Here is a 23,063-nt window from a genome sequence, read left to right on the forward strand (position 1 = left end):
CTGGGAGCCCTATGAGGGACAGAGAGTGTGTCCCACCTGATTATGTTAATAATAATAATTGTGGTATTTGTTAAGCGCTGACTATGTATCAGGAACTGTACTAAGTGCTGGGGGAGACTAGAAGTCAGTCAGGCTGGACACAGTCCCTGCCCCACATAGGGCTCACAGTCTTAATCCCCACTTTACAGATGCGGGAACTGAGGCACAGAGTGGTGAAGCAACTTGCCCAAGGTCACACAGCAGGCGAGTGGTGGAGCCAGAATTAGAACCCATGACCTTCTGACTCCCATCCCGATGCCGCTTCATGTCGTATCTATCCCAAGACAGTACGGGGTTTGGCACATAGTCAGCGCTAACAAGTCTTTCTCATCTTATGCTGTTGAGTCATCTCCACCCCATAGCAACACCGTGGACACGTCTCTCCTGGAATGCCCCACCTCCACCTGCAATCATTCTACCGTAGAGTTTTCTTGGGAAAAATATGGAAGTGGTTCATTCATTCATTCATCCATTCAATCATATTTACTGATCACTTACTGTGTGCAGAGCACTGTACTAAGCACTTGGAAAGTACAATTCAGCAACATATAGAGACAGTCCCTACCCAACAACGGGCTTACAGTCTAGAAGTGGGAGACAGACAGCAAAACAAAGCAAGTAGACAGGTGTCAATACCATCAAAATAAATAGAATTATAGGTATATACACATCATTAATAAAAAATAGAGTAATAAATATGCACAAATATACACAAGTGCTGTGAGGAGGAGAAGGGTGTAGGACAGAGGGAGGGAGTGGAGCCATGGGGAGGGGAGGAGGAGCAGAGGATAAGGTGGGGGGCTCTGTCTGGGAAGGCATCCTGGAGGAGGTGAGCTCTCAGAAGGGCTTCGAAGGGAGGAAGAGAGCTAGTTTGGCGGATGTGTGGAGGGAGGGCATTCCAGGACAGAGGCAGGACGTGGGCCGGGGGTCGACGGAGGGACAGGCAAGAACGAGGTACGGTGAAGAGGTTAGTGGCAGAGGAGCGGAGTGTGCGGTCTGAGCTGCAGAAGGAGAGAATGGAGGTGAGGTAGGAGGGGGTGAGGTGATGGACAGCCTTGAAGCTGAGAGTGGGGAGTTTTTGCTTCGCCTTCCGTGCAGTAAACGAGTCTCTGCCCTCCACTCTCTCCCACGCCGCTGCTGCCCAGCATGGGTGAGTTTTAACTCGTAGCAGATTGCCTTCCACTCACTAGCCACTGCCCAAGCTAGGAATGGAATGGATAGGCCTCTGCTTGACTCTCCCTCCCATAGCCGAGACTGGTAGAGTACTAGGAACTCTCCAGGTGTGACCCTGAGAGGGGGCTTAATGAGTACCATAGTTATTACTAGTGGCTGGACAAATCAAAAGGACTGGGAGTTTTCTTTTCTTCTCCAAACACTTTTCTAAACCAAGTCTCAAGCTCAGCCCCAGTTGAGTAGGAATGGGTCCTATAAGACCCCTCCTGATTCCTGAGAACTTGGTATTCCAGCAGGGCAGATGAGCCAGTGCTTGTGAACTCTCAGACAGTTGGCTCTGGGAAGTTGCGGGGACCTCAGTGGGGACCTCCTCTAATTCAGAGTGACATCAATATAAATTATTTATTTATAAATGATACATAATATTAAATAAATGCGATATATTAACATATATAATATAGTATATTAAATAATATAAATAAATTAAAGATATGGTACATAAGTGCTGTGGGGCTGGGAGGGGGGAGGAATAAGGGGAGAAAGTCAGGGCGATGCAGAAGGGAGTGGGAAAAGAGGAAAGGAGGGCTTAGTTAGGGAAGGCTTCTCAGAGGAGAGGAGTCTTCAATAAGGCTTTGAAGGTGGGGAGAGTAATATTCTGGCGTATATGAGGAGAGAGAGCTTTCCAGGACAGAGGTAGGGCGAGGGCAAGAGGTTAGCGGCAAGATAGACGAGATACAGGCACAGTGAGATGTTAGCATTAGCAGGCTGGATTGTAGTAGCCAGGTGAGGTAGGAAGGGGCAGGGTTACGTACCTAACCGAAATTCCAATAAATTCCACTAATAGTCCCCAGTGTTCTATTCTTTTGTGAGCATACATTGCTACAGTCACATTACTTACTGACTGCTGTTGAAGTAAAATGTCCAGGACCATTGAAATCCATCCAACGTAGGACTACACCTTTTATTTTCTATACCTGTTTTTATGGGGGGGTTTTCCACAAGAAAGCAAGCTCTATTTCTGCAGTTCCAGGCAGAAAGGCTGGCACAAGAGGAGGACAGTGAGGTTCAGAGAGAAGCCGCATGGCCTAATGGAAAGAGCACGAGCCTTGGTGTCAGAGAATCTGGGTTCTAATCCTTGCTCTGGCAACTGCTTGCTGTGTGACCTTGGGCAAGTCACTTGACCTCTCTGTAAAATGGTGATTTACATTGCGAACCCAATGAAGGACAGGGACTGTGTCCAACCTAATTATCCTGCACGATGGGTTGTGAGGTTGGACAAATTTCTGTCTAAAAGAGGGCTAACAGTTTATTTTATTTATAGATGAAGGAACTGAGGCCCAGAGAGGCTACGTGACTTGGGTCAGGTCACACAGCAGGACAGTGGGGGATCTGGAACTTGAACCCAGGCCTCCTGAGTGCCAGTCTTGTACTCTGTACGATAGGCAGTGCGGTAAAGTAAACTTAATGAATGCTTTTGATGTCCTTCCTCCCATCCGCCTACTTGCTCAACACCCCATGGGCCCCAGCAGGAACATGACTAACAGGGAAGAGAGAAAGCAAGTTGCCCTGAGCAAACCACTAGCACTATAATCCATTTCCCAGCTCTGGTTCTCAATCATGAATTATCAGGGCTGAGACTTGTCAGTCATTCTCAATGAGAGACTTTATCATTGGTGTTCTTTGCCTCAAATCCCCGGTCAAGGCAAGCTTCTCCAATTAGGAGCAGAGTGGCTGAGAGAAATGGGTCTCCTTCTGCTCCCTCATCGTCTTCTTCTCTCCCCTTGCCCTTATCTCTTGTCCCAGTCCATCTCTGGTATTGGCTGGGCTCCAGCTGAGCCAGGACGGCTCAGGTGAGTCAGCCCCACTGAGAGTGGCCAACAGGGAAAGTGAATTCATTTCCCCTCACGGCCAAGTTTTTTACATTGCTTGCTTCTGGTGACAGAAAGCTACAATGCTTCTTTATAAACTGCAGTGCCCTCTTGGGAGGTCTAGGCAGGCAGCCTAGACATATGTTTCTCGTTTGACTGTAGTCACTACCTGCTCTGGACACCAAAATAGGGTCAGGCCATGCCACTCTCCTCCTCAATCTGCAGAGCTCCTGCAGTCACCCTGATGCTGACCACTCTGACATGATAATAATAATACTGGTAATTGTTAAGAGTTTATTATGTGCCAAACACTGTTCTATGTGCTGGGGTAGATAAAAGGTCATCAGGTTGTCCCACGTGGAACTCACAGTCTTAATCCCCAATTTACAGGTGAGGTAATAGAGGCACAGAGAAGTTAAGTGACTTGCCCAAAGTCACACGGCTGACAAGTGGCAGAGCCGGGATTAGAACCAACGACCTCTGACTCCGATGCTCTGACCACTGCTGGGGAGACGGCATAGAGTGTCTGAGGGGGAAGTAGACCATCCACTAGATTGCGAGCCAAAGTGACAGGATGGAAAAATAGCTGGAACCTGTCTTCAGGAGTAGAAAGTACAGGGTGAAGGAGTGGGAATAATGGGATTATTCTCAAAGGCCAGCAAACCCAGGACAGGGAGGAGCCAGAATGGCAAACACAGAGGTAATACCAGCTAACAGGAAGGTCACCTTTAAAAAAGACAACTCAGAACCCAGGAGGTGGGAGTCTCCTCTGCATGTGATCAACAGCAGGGAGCCGCTTGCCTCCTCACACCCTGCCTCAAACCTCCAGAAGATGTCAGAGACGAGGAGACCCACCCTGGAGGGGGAACCAGGGGAGAAACACGGGATGTTGGAGAGAGTAGATGGGACTCGTTGGTGAGAGGGCCATGCACACCCATGTACAACAATTACATTGCTTTGGACCTTCTGAAGAGTTGGTTCACTCTTTGGGCTACTCTGCTAGGATGTGGAAGCCACATCTGGGGCCTTTCGGGAACCCACCAAGGGCAAGAGCACTCGTCAGCCACAATCAATAAACCTGTGCAGAGCACTGTAGGAAGTACTTGGGTGAGTACAATACATCAGATTTGGTAAGACACATTCTCTGCCCATGAAGAGCTTACTGCTCCTGAACCTTTCTGCCCAGGTTCTGATGGCTGATCCTGCATGGCTGGACGGCTGACCCGTTAGGAACGTGGCCAAAATATCAGGGCTCAAAAAAAACTTTCATCGTTTATGCATGTCCATGCTTCCTGTTGAGACCCAATCGAGATCTGCCAATAGCATTTCAGATTTTCCTGAGGAGGAGGTGGAGATCTTCCTCCCATTTTGGGGAGGCAACTTTTTTGGTTCAGTTCAGGGCCTTCTCAGCAGGCTCACATTAAGAAAGACTGACTTTGGGGGCAGCGTAGGACTGAGCTCACTGCCATTTCTTCGCAATGACCTCCACACAGGGGTGGGAGGAGAAGTGTTTTGGACATTCTTGGGCTATAGTCACGATGTAAACAATCTGCACATTTCAGAAATCTTTGGGTGCCTGGGGCCAAGGGATATTTTGTGGACTACCTGGAACAGGTGTGCACCTGCTCATCTCCAGATGGGGAAGAGGACAGGACTGAGCACAAGAGGATGAGGGGGCAGAGGTTGCTGGATAGTAGCTGGGATTGTGGGTTATATCAGTGGTGACAGGAACGGAGGCAGTGCCCTGGGGAGGGTGGGCCCATAGGTCTGGTGCTGCTGCCCACTGTGTTCAGCAACTTCCAGCTGGAGGAGTCCGTATCTTTGCCAAGTTCCACTGCCCCAACATCTTCACCAGGTAGTTGGCTCCCTGTCCTTCCTGCCTCGGGGATCGCCTGATGGGTAGAGCGTGGGGAGAGAACGGCTCAGGGAAGCCTCTGAACAAACAGCTTATGGTGTTGGCTGCTGGATTCAGGAATTGCTTATCAGATGCAGGGTTCCCACTCCTTAGGGACCAGTAGAAGGCAAATTGTGGTGAACGGGAAGGGCCCAGATCCTGACAAAGTTGGGGCTGGGGCTGACTGTGGGGTGATCAGAAGGTTCTGTTTAGCCCAAGGCCCTGGACTGCAGGTCCTAAATAATAATAATAATAATAAATGGTATTTATTAAGTGCTTACTATGTGCAAAGTACTGTTCTAAGCGCTGGGGAGGTTACAAGGTGATCAAGTTGTCCCACGGGGGGCTCACAGTCTTAATCCCCCATTTTACAGATGAGGTAACTGAGGCTCAGAGAAGTGAAGTGACTTGCCCAAAGTCACACAGCTGACACTTGGCAGACTCTGGATTTGAACTCATGACCTCTGACTCCAAAGCCCGGGTTCTTTCCACTGAGCCACGCTGCTAAATCCCATCTTAATCTAGATCTGATCATTTAGAGAAGAAGCATGGCTCAGTGGAAAGAGCACGGGCTTTGGAGTCAGAGATCGTGGGTTCAAATCCCGGCTCCGCCAATTGTTAGCTGTGTGACTTTGGGCAAGTCACTTAACTTCTCTGGGCCTCAGTTACCTCATCTGTAAAATGGGGATTAAGACTGTGAGCTCCCTGTGGGACAACCTGATCACCTTGTAACCTCCCCAGTGCTTAGAACAGTGTGTTGCACATAGTAAGCGCTTAATAAGTGCCATTATTATTATTATTATTTAGCTTGTTTTTTTCTTCACTGCAGAAATATGCTTGCTCTTGAAAGACTGAAGAGCTGAATGTCAGATCTGTCTTGGGCTGCCACTCAGTTCATACATTCATTCATTCATTCATTCAATCGTATTTATTGAGAGCTTACTGTGTGCAGAGCACTGTACTAAGCGCTTGGGAAGTACAAGTTGGCAACATGTAGAGATGGTCCCTACCCAACAACGGTCTTCCCAAGCACCAGTGTCAGTAGAGCAATCCCTAGAGGGTAGCCTTCATCCTCTGGCTTTCTCCAGATGGTACTCCAAGACTGAGCTCTCCATAAAAGATGGCCTTGGAAATCCTTTAGTCATCCATTCATATCAGATGATTACCATCGGAGCCGAGCTGTAATCATCATCATCATCATATCATTGTTTGGGATCCATCAACCCCACAGACATCAAAGTGTACCCCAAATCAATCAATCATGTTTACTGAGCTCTAACTGTGTGCAGATAACACTGTACTAAGTGCTTGGAAGAGCACAATATGATAGAGTTGGTAGACTTTGCAAATAAACACACACACACATATAAATACTCTCTCTCTCTTACATATTACATTCCTCCTGTGCAGATGTTTAAGAATAGAATGTATCTATCTGGTGGCTTAGGGTGACTGTGTATCTTTTAAGCATTTTCATACTCACCTCTGCCCCACAGTGTGAAAATACAAATCCTTATGCTCTACTATTTCCCTTATCTGTAATTTATTTTAATAGCTGTCTCAAACTGTCCCCTCTCAGGGTCACATCTGGAGAGTTCTCAGTACTCTACCATTCATTCATTCATTCAATCATATTTATTGAGCATTTACTGTGTGCAGAGCACTGTACTAAGTGCTTGAGAAGTACAAGTTGGCAACATATAGAGATGGTCCCTATTCAACAGCGGGCTCACAGTCTAGAAGGGGGAGACAGAGAACAAAGCAAAGCATATTAACAAAATAAAATAGAGTAAATATGTACAAGTAAAATAAATAGAGTAATAAATATGTACAAACATATATACAGGTGCTGTGGGGAGGGGAAGGAGGTAAGGCGGGGGGGGGATGGGGAGGGGGAGGAGGGGGAGAGGAAGGAGGGGGATCAGTCACCTGCCTGCAAAACCCTACCAGTCTCGATTACAGGAGGGAGAATCAACCAGAGGCCTATCCATTCCATTCCTAGTTTGGACAGTGGCTAGCAAGTGGAAAGCAATCTGCTACAAGTCAAAACTCACTTGTGCTGGGCAGCAGCAGCATGGGAGGGAATCAGGGGCGAAGACTCGAGTTTACTGCATGGGAGGAGGCAATGGTAAACCACTTCCATATTTTTACCAAGAAAACTCTATGGATACATTACCAGAACGATTGCAGATGGAGGTGGGGCGTTCTGGGAGAGATGTGTCCATGGCGTTGCTATGGGTCGAAGACGACTCGACGGCGTAAGACAAGACTCAAGCTGTAGATTGTAAGCTCCTCGTGGGCAGGGATCAGTAACAATAATAACAATAATAATAATTTGCCTACTTTGGTGGATTGTACTTTCCCAAGCACTTAGTACAGTGCTCTGCACACAGTAAGTGCTCAGCCATTGATTGACTGAGCGACTTAGAGACCACTGTGCTTAGAAATACATGAACTGACTGGCTTCTGAAACCTCTACCAGTCCAGGCTCTCTGATTTTTATGGATTTTTACTGCATCAGCCTCCTCTCTGATCTTCCATCCTCCTGTCTCTCCCCACTTCAATCTATACTTCACTCTGCTGCCCGGATCATCTCTGTGCAGAAACGGTCTGGGTATGTTACTCCCCTCCTTAAAAATCTCCAGTGGCTGCCTGTCAACCTACGAATCAAGCAAAAACTCCTCACTCTTGGCTTCAAGGCTGTCCATCAGCTCGCCCCCTCCTACCTCACCTCCCTTCTCTCCCTCTACAGCCCAGCCCGCACCCTCCGTTCCTCTGCCGCTAACCTCCTCACTGTGCCTCGTTCTCGCCTGTCCTGCCTTCGACCCCAGGCCTACGTCCTTCCCCTGGCCTGGAATGCCCTCCCTCTGCCCATCCGCCAAGCTAGCTCTCTTCCTCCCTTCAAAGCCCTACTGAGAGCTCACCTCCTCCAGGAGGCCTTCCGAGACTGAGCCCCCTTTCTCCTCTCCTCCTCCCCACCCCCCCCGCCTTACCTCCTTCCTCTCCCCACAGCACTTGTATATATTTGCATAGATTTATTACTCTATTTTACTTGTACATATTTACTATTCTATTTATTTGGTTAATGATTGCATATAGCTTTAATTCTTTTTGTTCTGACGACTTTGACACCTGTCTACATGTTTTGTTTTGTTGTCTGTCTCCCCCTTCTAGACTGTGAGTCCGTTGTTGGGTAGGGACCGTCTCTATATGCTGCCGACTTGTACTTCCCAAGTGCTTGGTACAGTGCTCTGCACACGGTAAGCGCTCAATAAATATGACTGAATGAATGAATGAAAGGGTATGTCTGCAGTGGGGACTTTGATGGCGGTAAATTTGTCTGCATTTGATCTTGATCCTAACTCCTTGCTAATTATAATGTCCAACATTTTGTAATAAATTAGCCATACATTTCAGCAGTAACACAATGATACAGCCAACCTCTGCTCAGCTCTTTTTTCCCTTACTAGACTGTAAACACTTTGACTGTCTCCACCTACTCTATTGGACTCTCCCAAGTGCTTAGTACATCATCATCAATCATCAATCGTATTTATTGAGCGCTTACTATGTGCAGAACACTGTACTAAGCGCTTGGGAAGTACAAATTGGAAACATATCTAGTAGTATATAGTATAGTATAGTATATATAGTATATATATATATATATATATATATAGTATATAGTATATAGTACAGTGCTCTACACCCAGTAAGCACTCAGTACAAGTAAGCAGTTAAGCAGTACTGATTAATAGTAAAGGGTCACAATGTAGACCAGGAAGAGTACCACTTGATAGGTGCCTCTGTGTGACTGCATTCGGGAAGGCTCAGCAAACTAAGAGAGAGAAGTGGATGTGGGTGGTCAGCATCATCATCATCATCATCAATCGTATTTATTGAGCGCTTACTATGTGCAGAGCACTGTACTAAGCGCTTGGGAAGTACAAATTGTCAACATAGAGAGACAGTCCCTACCCAACAGTAGGCTCACAGTCTAAAAGGGGGAGACAGAGAACGAAACCAAACATACTAACAAAATAAAATAAATAGAATAGATATGTACAAATAAAATGAATAAATAAATAGAGTAATAAATATGTACAAACATATATACATATATACAGGTGCTGTGGGGAAGGGAAGGAGGTAAGATGGGGGGATGGAGAGGGGGACGGGGGGGGGGGAGAGGAAGGAAGGGGCTCAGTCTGGGAAGGCCTTTACATGGAGAACCCCTCCAGCATATTTCAGCAAGGGCAGGATCCCAAGTTCTCAGGAACCAGCTGAGTTCCAGAATTCTTCCCTAGCACTCCACTGTCCTCTGCTGTCAAAAAGGGGAAAGCGGCAGTGGCACAACTGACGATTATTCCTCTCCCTATCTCCCCTCTCCACATAAAAATCTCATTAATAAAACTGGATACGTGAGTGGGAAATCCCACACAGACAGTAATGTGCACTGTCCTCCCCCCCTGCCATCACTGCACGCATGGCAACTGTGAGCCCGTTGTTGGGTAGGGACCGTCTCTATATGTTGCCGACCTGTACTCCCCAAGCGCATAGTACAATCCTCTGCACACAGTAAGCGCTCAATAAATACGATTGAAGGAATGAATAAATTGGCATAATCTAAATGTCTCTTACATGTTAAGTTTCTTCTCACTGTTCTCTACACAAGTTTCCTGTCAGGCAAACATCTTCACGTTTGAAGGTTCAATCATTGCTTTATCCATGTCTAAAGAAAGCTAACAAACCTGAAAACAGAGGGTATGGCATGAGGAGCAGAGGAAAGAGCACAAGCTGGGAGTCAGAGGACCTGGGTTCTAATTCTGGCCCGTTGTTGGGTAGGGACCGTCTCTATATGTTGCCAATTTGTACTTCCCAAGCACTTAGCACACAGCAAGCATTCAATAAATACGATTGAATGAATGACTTCACTTGACTGCTCTGTGACCTTGGGCTAGTCACTTAACCTCTCTGTGTCTCAGTTACTTCATCTGTAAAATTCATTTCATTCATTCATTCATTCAATCATATTTATTGAGTGCTGACTGTGTGCAGAGCACTGTATTAAGTGCTTGGGAAGTGCAAGTTGGCAACACATAGAGATGGTCCCTACCCAACAGTGGGCTCACAGTCTATAGCGGGTAGACAGAGAACAAAACAAAACATATTAACAAAATAAAATAAATAGAATAAACATATACAAATAAAATAAATAAATAGAATAATAAATACGACTAAGACAGTGAGCCCAATGTGGGACATGGACAATGTCCAACCTGATCAGCCTATATCTACTCCAGTACTTAGTACAATGCTTGGAATGTGGGTAGCACTTAACACAGTGCTTGGAACGTGGGTAGCACTTAAATAAAACATGAAAAAGTACCATTGGTTCATAAAATTGGAGCTCCTTTCCCCACCCTTTGTTCAATTGAACCCAAGAAAGTGCTTCCCAGTTTCTAGAGATCCACTGTGAATAAGATATTGAATAGCTCAGAGAATTTGGGAATGCATTTGAGACTCTGTTCCCTTAAAGAAATTGCCTCTCTCCCTTTATGGTTTAGAACAATTACGATCAGCTTGATTGACTGTCCCGTGAGCATATTGTGATCTGGCAAATTGAAAGCAGAATATTGTCAATGGTAATCTTTTTTTTAGGCACTCATGTCCCGCTGCCTGACAGGCAAACCTGAATATGTGACTTTCAGGATACACAGGGAGCAGTCTACATTCTTATAATTTCACACCAGATGGAGAGAGCCTAGTTGATTATACCCTGCATTGTTTTGCAAGATGCGCTGGTCCTGTTTAAAAACTCCTCTCCTAGGGACTTTCAGGGAGGAGATTTGTGCTCAAGCTAACAAAGATGTCCACGGTCTGTTTTAAGAAAGTTATGGTAGGTGGAGAGGGGAAGAGTAGAGAAAGTAAATGACTCCAAGGGACAACTAGCATTCAGCTGCCCTGAAACACTTCAATGGAGTCTCATCATTTCAGATGAGCCTCGATCTCAGAACAAAGATTTCAGAAACAAGAACCGGAGTGAAAGGATGGATTGACCATAAGCACTCAGTGAATATGATTGAATGAATGAATTGCAGTTTACACAGTGCTACTTGCACTCTTTCCTCCCTGCCCATAATGTTCCCAGTGGAGCAGTGGGTGCAACGCTTACATGAGCTACACCTGCGGAGAGATGTCAGCTTTAGATGTCAGTGTCTTCTAGATAGCAAAGGAATTTGATTCAGAAAATACTGTGCCCCATCCTCAGATTGCCGATGAATTTAATGAATGCAGCAATGTAAACCTACCGCAGCCCTTTTGTGAGGGAGGAGAAAGGATGAGATTACTTCCTGCTGATGTTGCTATCAATCAATCAATCAATCAATCAATGGCATTTTTTGGGTGCTTACTTGGGAGAGTATAATACTACAATGTTAGTTGACACGTTCCCTGCCAACGACAAGCTTACAGCCTAAACTAACACAGATGGTCCTTGAAGAGGAATGGAAAATTGGAGTTGCCAGGTTTTCTATTTCAAACTCCAATGGGCTTAAAATTGCATAGACTTTCTATGCAAATAAATTTCATATTAAACCGGGAGTCATGAGAACTTCAGAGCTCCCTCTTTTCACACTAATAATGAGGGTGGGGGAATAAGGATCCAAAACTTTTATTCAATTAATGATTTTTATTGAAAACATACCGTGTGGAGAGCATGGTACTGAGTGCTTGGGAGAATACACTACAGCAGAGTTGGTAGAGTTCTCTGAAAGGCTTACAGTCTAGAAGGGGAGACAAACATTTAAATAAATTACCGATAGGAGAAATGGTAGAATTGTAAGGATATGTACCTAAGTGCTGCGGGGCTGAGGGTGGGGTGAATATCAAGTGTGTAGGGGGTACAGATCCAAGTGCATAGGTGTTGCCAACTTGTACTTCCCAAGCGCTTAGTACAGTGCTCTGCACACAGTAAGCGCTCAATAAATAAGATTGATTGATTGATTGATTGATTGATGCAGAGGGCTGGGCAGTGTGGCCTAGTGGAAAATACATGGGCCTGAGAGTCAGAGGACCTGTGTTCTAATCCAGCTCTACCATTTGCCTGCTCTGTGACTTTGGTCATGTCACTTAACCTCTCTGTGCTTCAGATATGGAAAATGAGGATTCAACCCCCGTTTTCCCCTCCTTAAACTGTGAGCCCCATTTGGACAGGGACTGTGTACAACTTGATTAACATGTATCTGTTCCAGCCCTTAGAACAGTGCAGAGCAGTGCTTGACACATAGTAAGTGCTTAACAAATACCATAATTATCATTATTAATTATTAAGGACACGTAGGGGAAATGAAGGCTTAGGCAAGACCTCAATCAATCAGTCAACTGTATTCCCTGAGCACTAATTTTGTGTACAGCACTTTTCTAAATGCAAGAGGAAGTACCAAACAGAAGACGTGATCCTTGCCCTCAAGGAGTTTACAGTCTAACTGGGGAGACGGGCTTTAAAATAAACTCCAGGTAAGAGAAGCAATTGAGTACAAGGATAGGGACATAAGTGGGGGTAGGGATAGGGGGAGTACCTAATCAGTCAGTGGTATTTATTGAGTGCTTACTGTATGCAGAGTACTGTACTAAATGCCTGGGGGTGGGATTAAGTGAATGTGAAGGCAATAAGGAGGGAAAGTAGTTGGGGGGGGGGGGGGGAGACAGGATGAGAGCTTAGTCCAGGAAGGCCTCTTAGGGGAGACACAATTTCAGTTGGGCTTGGAAGATGGTGAGAAGGCTAGTCTGTCATATGAAGAGGGAGAAAGTTCCTGGCAGGAGGGAGAGTGTGAGTGAGGGGTCAGCGACAGGTGAGAGGATGAGGCAGTTGGTAAAAGTGTGCAGGCTGGGTTGTAACACAGGTAGAGTGAAGATAAATGAGGGGGGAGAGAGCTGATGGAGTACCTCGAATCCAACAGTGAGCAGTTTCTGCTTGATGTGGAGATGGATGGGCAATCACTGGAGGCAACTGAAGAGTGGTGAGCTGTGTGCAGAATGACTGTTTAGAAAAACCCCAGTACAGCCGGCAACGTCGGATAAAGTAGTGGGAATCTGGGGCCTCGGCAAGAGTGACAAGTTTTTGTTTTGAACACGGGGGCAAACATGGGGCAGACCTCCGAGGGGTCTGGACATCCAAGGAGCAGCAGGGCTTGAGGGTTCGAGGAAGGAAAAGGCAACTTGCTGTTATCCTTCTCTGCTGAGTAATAATAATAATAATAATAATGGCATTTATTAAGCGCTTACTATGTGCAAAGCACTGTTCTAAGCGCTGGGGAGGTTACAAGGTGATCAGGTTGTCCCATGGGGGGCTCACAGTCTTCATCCCCATTTTACAGATGAGGGAACTGAGGCACAGAGAAGTTAAGTGACTCACCCAAAGACACAAAGCTGACAGTGAAGCCCCAAAGGGACCATTCATTCATTCAATCGTATTTATTGAGCGCTGACTGTGTGCAGAGCAATGTACTAAGCACTTGGGAAGTACAAGTTGGTAACATATAGAGACGGTCCCTACCCAACAGCGGGCTCACAGTCTAGAAGGGGGAGACAGACAACAAAACAAAACATATTAACAAAATAAATAGAATAGCATATATGCACAAGTAAAATAGATAGAGTAATAAATCTGTACAAACATATATACAGGTGCTGTGGGGAGGGGAAGGAGGTAGGGCAGGGGGGATGGGGAGGAGGGGGAAAGGAAGGAGGGGGCTCAGTCTGGGGGACCACCCACAGAGAGACTCATATTTACAACGTCTAATCTTCTTAATGAAGCATCCCACTGACATCCCACACAAGAGGGTTCACCTGTTATGCAGCAGGTAAAAATCCACACAACAAAGCTTTCGCCCTTTTATTAGCCTCACCCTTCAGCTCCTACCCAATCAAATACATTTCTCCTAACCCCTCCCCCTCCCCAAGCTCTACTCAGTTTCAATCTCTGGGGGGACAAACCCACCCCCCAATCCATATAAAGTTCATTTTTCTTCCAGTCAAGCTGCTTCAGAGCTTGTTGCTAAGACTTTTCCGAGGTGTCAGAGAGGCTTTCAGCAATCTGCTCTAAGTGGACCAGCAGGGAACAGACGCCCTACGTAACCCTTTCTTCGTGGAGTCACTTACTGGTGTCCATGAGCATTGAATTAATAGGAGAGACTGCGGCGTTATACGACTGCAAGCACCACCCAAGTACCAACGGGCCTACCCCTTTTCTTTCTTTCTCTCAATCTATGCTGCTCTTACGGTTCCAACCGAGGATAAAAGAAGCCAACCCCAACTCCGACCTGGCTGCTGCAGATTGGCAGAATAAAACCAAGTACCAACGGGCCTACCCCTTTTCTTTCTTTCTCTCAATCTATGCTGCTCTTACGGTTCCAACCGAGGATAAAAGAAGCCAACCCCAACTCTGACCTGGCTGTTGCAGATTGGCAGAATGAAACCTCTGGGCACATCTTTCTTTTCTGGCTCAAGAGATAAGAATAAATGGGTTTTAGTCAGGTAATCAGTCGATGAATCAATCATATTTATCAAGGGTTTACTATGTGCAGAGCACTGTACGTGCTTGGGAGAGTACAATGCCACGGAACTAACAGACACGTTCCCTGCCCATAACAAATCATTCAATCATATTTATTGAGTGCTTACCGTATGCAGGTTACTGTACTAAGTGCTTGGGAGAGTGCAATACAGCAGATTTGGTAGATACATTCCCCGCATGCAATTTTACAGTCTAGAGGAGTTGGTTTCCAAATCCCTGCTGGGTTGTCTTCTTAGTATTTCCACTGACTGCTTCCCCTTGAGCAAATGGCCTTGAGGACCTAGTGGAAAAAGGGAGTCAAAGGACCTGGGTTCTAATCCTAGCTCCACGACTTCTCTGCTGTGTGACCTTCAGGAAGTCGCTTAACTTCTCTGTGCCTCAGTTACCTCATCTATAAAATGGAGATTAAAAGGCTGCGGGCCTGCTGTGTGATCTTCAGGAAGTTGCGTAACATCTCTGTGCCTCAGTTACCTCATCTATAAAATGGATATTAAAAGACTGTGGGCCTGCTGTGTGACCTTCAGGAAGTCGCTTAACTTCTCTGTGCCTCAGTTACCTCATCTATAAAATGGAGATTAAAAGACTGTGAGCCCCATGTGGGACAGGGTCTGTGTCCAACCAGATCATTTTAGATCTACCCCATTAATAATAATAAAAATAATGATGGCATTTATTAAGTGCTTACTATGTACAAAGCACTGTTCTAAGCACTGGGGAGGTTACAAGGTGATCAGTCTGTCCCACTGGGGGCTCACAGTCTTAATCCCCATTTTACAGATGAGGGAACTGAGGCCCAGAGAAGTTAAGTGGCTTGCCCAAAGTCACACAGCTGACAATTGGCAGAGCTGGGATTTGAACCCAGGACCTCTGACTCCAAAGCCCGTGCTCTTTCCACTGAGCCACGCTTAGTACTGTGCCTGGCCCATACTTACGCACTTAACAAATACCTCAATTATTATTATTAAGTCACCACCTTGTGCCTTGGCTCTTCCATCTGTAAATTAGTCCAATGGAGTATGCAGGACGCCTGGGTTCTGGTCCTGGCTCTGAAAGAAGAGGAATGTCTGTTGGGATTCTCCCTTCAGTGATTGATGTTTCTGACCCAAGATTAGATTGAGAATCCTCCGAAGGATAGGAACTTGTGTATTCTTTTCAAGTGCTTAGTAGAGTGCTCTACACACAGTAATAATAATAATGATGATGGCATTTGTTAAGCACTTACTATGTGCCAAGCACTGTTCTAAGTGCCGAGGTAGATACAAGGTCATCAGGTTGAACCACGTGGGGCTCACAGTCTTAATCCTCATTTTACAGACGAGGTAACTGAGGAACAGAGAAGTTGTGTCTTGCCCAAGGTCACACAGCAGACACGTGGCAGAGCCGGGATTAGAACCCACGACCTCTGACTCCCAAGCCTGTGCTCTTTCCACTGAGTCACAGTGCTTCTCTATACTACTACTTCTACTATCAAAGAATTACCTTGGGCATCTGTAATTTATTTTTTGGCATCCTCCCTCCTTTCCCCTCTGGACTGTAAACAGAGCAGGGGTCATTTCTACCAACTCTAATGTATCACATTTTTTCAAATGCTTGGTGTAGGTCTCTGCACATGATAAGCGGTCAATAAAATACCATTGATTGATTGACAGACCAAGCAGAAATCTTGAAAAATACCTGGCTAACATGGATGGTAAAGACTGGGGCTGTTACCTACCTACTGTCTGCCGGGCTCTGGTGCTACAGCACTGTTGGGGTTACTATGACAGGTATTTTTTTGCATTTTTGCATTTGCATTTTGCATTATTTGCATTTTTCATGCAATTCACAATAAAGCTATTCCAGTGCCTTCCCTCTTCTTCATTGCACTGCATTGCCCCAGTGAGACTCTGACTGGCAGGTACAAAAGGGCACAAGACTGTAAGCTCTTTGTGGGCAAGGAACATGTCTATTATTATTATTAATCATATGTATTGAGCGCTTACTGTGTGCAAAATCTACCAACACTGTTGTATTGTACTTAATACAGTGCTCATTCTGAACATAGTAAGTGCTCAGTAAATACACTGATAGATTAGTGCTGGGCTAGTGACAAACCCTATAATAATGATGGCATTTATAAATCACTTACTATGTGCAGAGCACTGTTCTAAGTGCTAGGGAGGTTACAAGGTGATCAGGTTGTCCCACAGAGGGCTCACAGTCTTAATCCCCATTTTACAGATGGGGTAACTGAGGCACAGAGAAGTTAAGTGACTTGTCCAAAGTCACAGAGCTATAACAATTCAGCCAAACAGGATGGAGACTTGTCTGCCGTTTACAGAGCAAGAGACTCCGTCATCATCAGCAGGTGAGGAGATCAGACAAATCAAGAGGTGAGGCTGACCAGTGACAAATTTTTTTTCTTTTACATGATGAGAAATAGGAAGGGTTTTTGAGGAGTGTAGTGATGTATGATTACTTTGTACCTACTTCAGCTCTTGAAAGAGTGCTTGACACCTAGTAAGAGCTTAATAAATACTATTATCATTATTATTAATAATATTTAATAATGTGGGCAGGAGAGTGTAGTGTAAGATGCAGAGGCTGGAGATAGACAGACCAGAAGTCTTGGCAATAAAGGTGGAAAGAAAGGGGTAGATACAGCAAATTAATTTCTGTTTCAAATTGTGCTACTGACTCCCCTGGGATCTAAAAGACCTGACTTCACATCTCATTTGCTTTGCTTTACATTATGTAGTTACGTGGCATTAGAATAGTACGGTTAATGCTATAATTATAATACTGCACTAACAGCAAAGGGTTCCCAGTTGCTCAGTGAGTCAACCTGCCCAAAATGCCCAGGGTGGGGGATGTGCTCTGCCAACATCAAGAAGGCTTCTTCAACTTTTATTATCTCCATCATTGCAGTGTTTCAGTCGTGTTCATACTTCTACAGATTTTTGAGCGAGAACAATTTGGAGTTTCTCACACTATCCATGGCATTGAGGATTTTGTCTCTTCTGGAGACTTCATGTGTGCTTTTCTCTCTTTGAATGGAAATGGCCAGGTTTTCCTCCATTTCGTAGTCCCCATGGACATCTTCAAGAAAGGTCCTGGTGCCCCTCTCCCTGTGTCAGATGGGATGGAGGCCCTCTCCCTTCCTCCCAGTCTTTCCTCCTTTTTGGGCTAAAGAAAAATTCCCATGTGCTATTGCAAGACTTCTTTCCCAGCTGAAGTGCTTGTAATTCTTGCCCCCCCACAATTTCGCTTTCCGGCCTGTTGTGGTCATCCTTTGGGAGACAAGGCACAGACACAGTGCTCTTAATTCATTAACTAGATCATCCCCACTCCGCCACTTGTCAGCTGTGTGACTTTGGGCAAGTCACTTCACTTCTCCGTGCCTCAGTTCCCTCACCTGGAAAATGGGGATGAAGATTGTGAGCCCCACATGGGACAACCTGATCACCTTTTATCCCCCCAGCACTTAGAACCGTGCTTTGCACATAGTAAGTGCTTAACAAATACCATCGTTATTATTATTATTCATTCATTCAATCATATTTATTGAGCACTTACTGTGTCCAAAGCACTGTATTAAGTGCTTGGGAGAGTTCAATATAATAACAAACACATTCCTGTCCACAACAAGTTCACATGAATGTATAAAATATATTTAATGAAGAGGCAACTTTTGGTCTCCACAAAAATCTCAGCGAGTCTAGTATGACCTCAGTTGTGACTGGTGGACTCTAAGTCATGAGAAGCCTGAAATTTTGTTTGTCGTACGGTATTTGTTAAGCGCTTACCATGTGCCAGTCACTTTCCTGAGCACGGGGGTAGATACGAGGTAATCAGGTTGGACACAGTCCCAGTCCCACAAGGGACATACTTTTCAGTCCACAGTTGGTGTATAATTGGTAGGGAAGGGAAAGTTACCCTGAGAAAGTTCTAATTAAAATGAATTCAGCTGAGATGTACCAAGTATGTATGGTACTAAGTTATAATTACGGGTTTTCCTTCACAGATACGCTTGTCCAACTGCCGCAGGGTGCCTGACTAAAGACAAATGGAGTCACTGCTGACTGTTAAGAATTGGAGATTGCTGAACTCACCTGAGCAGAGGGGCAAAACCCCAATGCCTTCACACACCAGTCAATCAATCAATTAATCAGTGGTATTTACTGGGCACTTGCTGTGTACAGAGCGCTGTACTTAGCACTTGGGAGAATGCAGTGCAACCAGGAGGAGACTTTGACTTGAAGAGCTTGTCAGCGTGGACCTGGTTCTAATCCCGGTTCCACCACTTGACTGCTGTGTGACTTTGGGCAAGTCAGTTTACTTCTCCATGCCTCAACTACCTCATCTGTAAAGTAGAGATTAAGATTGTATTTCCCATGTGGGACATGGACATTTTATAACCTGATTATCTTGCATCTAGCCCAGTGCTTAGAACTGGCATATAGTAAGCCCTTAACAAAGGCCATTAAAAAGAAGAAAAAAATAAAAGCTAGGAGTGTGCCCAGGACCTAGGTAGTTTGGCCACTGGGTTTCAGGAAGGCCACCCATCTCCTGCCCCTCTCATCAGGCCTCCTGACCAACCCAGGCAAACCCATTCCTAAAGATCTGTGCTGGAAAGTAAAACTGTCACAGGTATCATTTAACCCATTGGTCTTAGCTGACGATGATACAGCTGACGGTCTAAAATATGCCTAGATTTATGAGGGGACAGGTCTTGAGAGAAGTTGTCCACAGTTCCAGAAAGAATTTTCTTGTTTCCGTTTTGCTGTGGAAAATGGTTACTGTGAGCTAAACCTTCCCAACTACTAAGCTCAGGCCTGGTCCTTATAAATTAGATGCCATCCTTAGCTCAAAATTAGGCTTTACAATGGGCTCCTTTGGAAAGGAAATGGAAATACTGGTGGGACTGTGATGGAGGTGTGTTTGTTGAGCCTCGCTGTGGGGTGGGTGTCACCCAGACAGACATCAATCTGCTTAGGTCGCATCACCAACCATCTACAAATTCATACATTTGTGCCCACTACCGCAGCCGATACCTAAGGGGTTGAAAATTCACCATCAAACCATAAAAATGAGCCAAAACCACTCCTGTTTATAAAACCCATAAAAATAATCCAGAATCTGTAAAACCGTGAGCTATCTTGCATTCTTCTTTTGGTCCCATCTGTGGCTACTGAGGCAAGCATGGGTGGATCCATGACTTTATGGATATTTGGCAATCCTCTGTCCAGTTGACTTTCATCCCAAAAATTCCCAGGGAACTCTCCCCAGCCCATGATAATGGTACTTATTTAGCACTGACTCTGTGCCGAACTCTGTATTAAGCACTGAGGTTGATACAAGATAATTAGGTAGGACAAAGTCCCTGTCCCATGTGGGCCTCACAGTCTAATTAGGAGGGAGAACAAGTACTTAATCTCCATTTTACAGATGAGGAAGCTGAGGCACTGAGAAGTGAGTGACTTGCCCAAGGTTACATAATAGACAAGAGGCAGAGCCAGGATTAGAACCCAGGTCCTCTGATTCCCAGGCCTAGGCTCTTTCCAGTAGGCCACACCTTACCCCTGGATCTCGTTGCTGATCTGTACAAATTCTCACTGGGAATGGCAGCTATGTCCACTCCTGGTTTCCACAGAGCCTAAGTGAAGTGTGAACAGGATCATTCTTCTCATGGAAGGAGGAGGTTTTGTCTCCCGCTCTTCTGAGGGAGAGCTAGACTGAATGAAATGACTAATAATAATAATAATGATAATAAGAATAATAAGAATAAATGTAGTATTTATTAAGTGCTTACTACGTGCCAAGCATTGTTCTAAGCACTGAAGTAGATACAGGGTAATCAGTTCCTCTCTGACATGGGGCTCACAGTCTTAATCCCCATTTTAAAGCTGAGGTAAGGCACAAAGAATTTAAGTGACTTGTCCAAGGTCATACGCAGACATGTGTCAGAGCGGGGATTAGAACCCATGTCCTCTGCCTCCCAGGGCAGTGCTTTTTCCACTAGGCCATGGATACAGGCTCCTATACATATATATACATATACACCCTTAGTACTCAAAGAAAACACCTCTGATAGTGAAATTCACCTCTGGGTGTGTGAATATATGTACATATTTATTATTCTATTTATTTTATTAATGTATATATCCATAATTCTATTTATTTATACTGATGCTATTGATGCCTGTTCACTTGTTTTGTTTTGTTGTCTGTCTCCCCCCTTCTAGACTGTGAGCACGTTACTGGGTAGGGATTGTTTGTATTTGTTGCTGAATTGTACTTTCCAAGTGCTTAGTACAGTGAGCGCTCAATAACTACAATTGAGTGAATGAATAATATTGGCAGAGCCAGACATTATTTCCACCTTCCACTCCCTGTCTTGATCCTTACCAATCTTCTGCTCAAAATGAGTCATTCGTTTTTTGATTGCCATGTGCCATACTGATCCCTCTGAGGTAAATGATTCCCAGTTTTCAGCTGGGTACAGCGTTATATAAAGCTTTGTTTCATTGTGTCCTTAAAATATTTCCTCAGTACTCCTTCCTTTCAGTTTCCCATTATCAGCTCTCCACTGAGCAGCTGTTTGAATAGTGTCCAAGAAAACTCTATGGACTCTGCTTTGTGTTCAAACAGGTTATGTCAGAGACAAGTTTATTTCTACTAGTCCTAGTAGGGGGTGGAGGTTGACTGGGTGTCCCCTGCCTGCCAAAATCAGCACCAAGCAATACGGAGTTTCTTTCTATACAGTTGGTACAGCATCCAAGCTTTACATGATTGAAGAGCATGACAGAAGATTTATGCTCAAAGACAATCAGCAATAAATTTCTACTCTGTATAGTTGCTCAGCCCTGCGTAGTTCTCCTCATCATGGAGGTCAGGTGGGCAAATACCACTGATAAGCTGGCCAGCAGGTCTGTCCTTACTAAAGGAGGAATAGCTCCATTTTGCCTCAAGACCTTTACATACAAAGCTTCCCAATAAGGAAGACACCTGGACAGGATTAACAAAGGAGGGAAGGATACGTGATGTGCCCGCTTTGAGTATGTGGTGGTTTGGCCGGATAAAATGGAGTCCAGGCCTTTAGGCCCATCACACTCCATCCTTCGGTATTCTACCATTCCTAGGAACTCTGGTCACCGGAGTCACTTAAACAAGATGGTTTTGAGGCAGTCAAGCAGGCCTAGAGGCCAAACAGCTCAGAGGGGCCAGTCTAAAGAGAAAGGGCAAACGCAAGACCCTGATGGCTGTGCTTTCACGATATTCTGTTGTCATCTGTATTACATATCCCACCCAATGTAGCTGTGTTGAGGTGACTGTAGCTTCAATGCCAGGACTTCTTTTGGGAGTGTCATTGTTTGAGATGTTACCCTGCCATCTGATTATAAAGTAGCCCATAATCGACGTTGAAGGAACTGCTTAAGGAGCTGGGTGTGATGCCCGTGTGAGATCCAGGCATCTCATCCAGCTCCTTAACCAGTTCCTTCGGCGTCGCTCAATGGAAAGAGCACGGGCTTTGGAGTCAGAGGTCATGGGTTCAAATCTCGGCTCTGCCAATTGTCAGCTGTGTGACTTTGGGCAAGTCACTTCTCTCTGCCTCAGGGACCTCAGCTGTAAAATGGGGATTAAGACTGTGAGCCCTCCGTGGACAACCTGATCACCTTGTAACCTCCCCAGTGCTTAGAACAGTGCTTTGCACAGAGTAAGCACTTAATAAATGCCATCATTATTATTATCCAGGCTCGCATCTGTAGAGAAAGTTGGAGAACACTATAGCTCTGTAGGTTTTTAGTTTGGTCTGGAGCTTGATGCCACATTGCTACCACACTCTGTTTGATAGTCTCCCATACGATGTTTTGGCTTTCTTGATTCGGTTTTCTACTATTTTGTTCTTTCTTTTTAAATGGTTATTGTTAAGCATCTACTTTGTGCCAGACACTAAAGCCCTGAGGTAGATATAGACTAATCAGGTTGGACACAGTCCATGTCGCACAAGGGACTCACAGTCTTAATCCTCATTTAACAGATGAGGCAACAGGCACTTAGGAGTTAAGTAACTTGCCCAAAGTCGCACAGCAGACAAGTGGCAGTACCGAGATTAGAACCCTGGTCCTTCTGACTCAAAGGCTTGTGCTCTATCTACAGGGCCCTGCTGCTTCTCAATATATAGTTGATCCTTATCTTTCTATCTATCTCTATATGTGTATAGCTCCTTATATATCATTGCACAATTAGTTATTTCACTGCCTAGGTAACAGAATTTTAAGACAACTATTAGCTCTGTGTTTCTAGCTACAATCTGATGCATCAACTTGGTTTTCTTCAGACCTCTTGTCAAGCCCTTAATGCCCAGTTAATTCAACAAAGCATTTTACAATCATTTGCATGTTTTCTTGGGAGTATGCCTCCAGGGTGCAGTTATTTGGATAGAGCAATTCTGGAAAGTCTGTCTCAACAACAATAATAACACTAATAATAAGAAGAGTAATAAAAATAATGGTGTTTATTAAGCACTTAC

At 45.0% G+C, this 23,063-nt stretch overlaps 1 non-coding gene across 1 annotated transcript; it reads right to left on the reverse strand.

Moving 5' to 3' along the window:
- Positions 1 to 1,199: 1,199 nt before the first annotated feature.
- Positions 1,200 to 1,337, reverse strand: LOC119932754. Its single transcript, XR_005452489.1, has one exon. It is a non-coding gene; the product is annotated as a small nucleolar RNA SNORA7 (small nucleolar RNA).
- Positions 1,338 to 23,063: the final 21,726 nt, after the last annotated feature.

This window comes from Tachyglossus aculeatus, chromosome 9 (genome assembly GCF_015852505.1).
Source record: "Tachyglossus aculeatus isolate mTacAcu1 chromosome 9, mTacAcu1.pri, whole genome shotgun sequence".
NCBI classification, from domain to species: domain Eukaryota; kingdom Metazoa; phylum Chordata; class Mammalia; order Monotremata; family Tachyglossidae; genus Tachyglossus; species Tachyglossus aculeatus.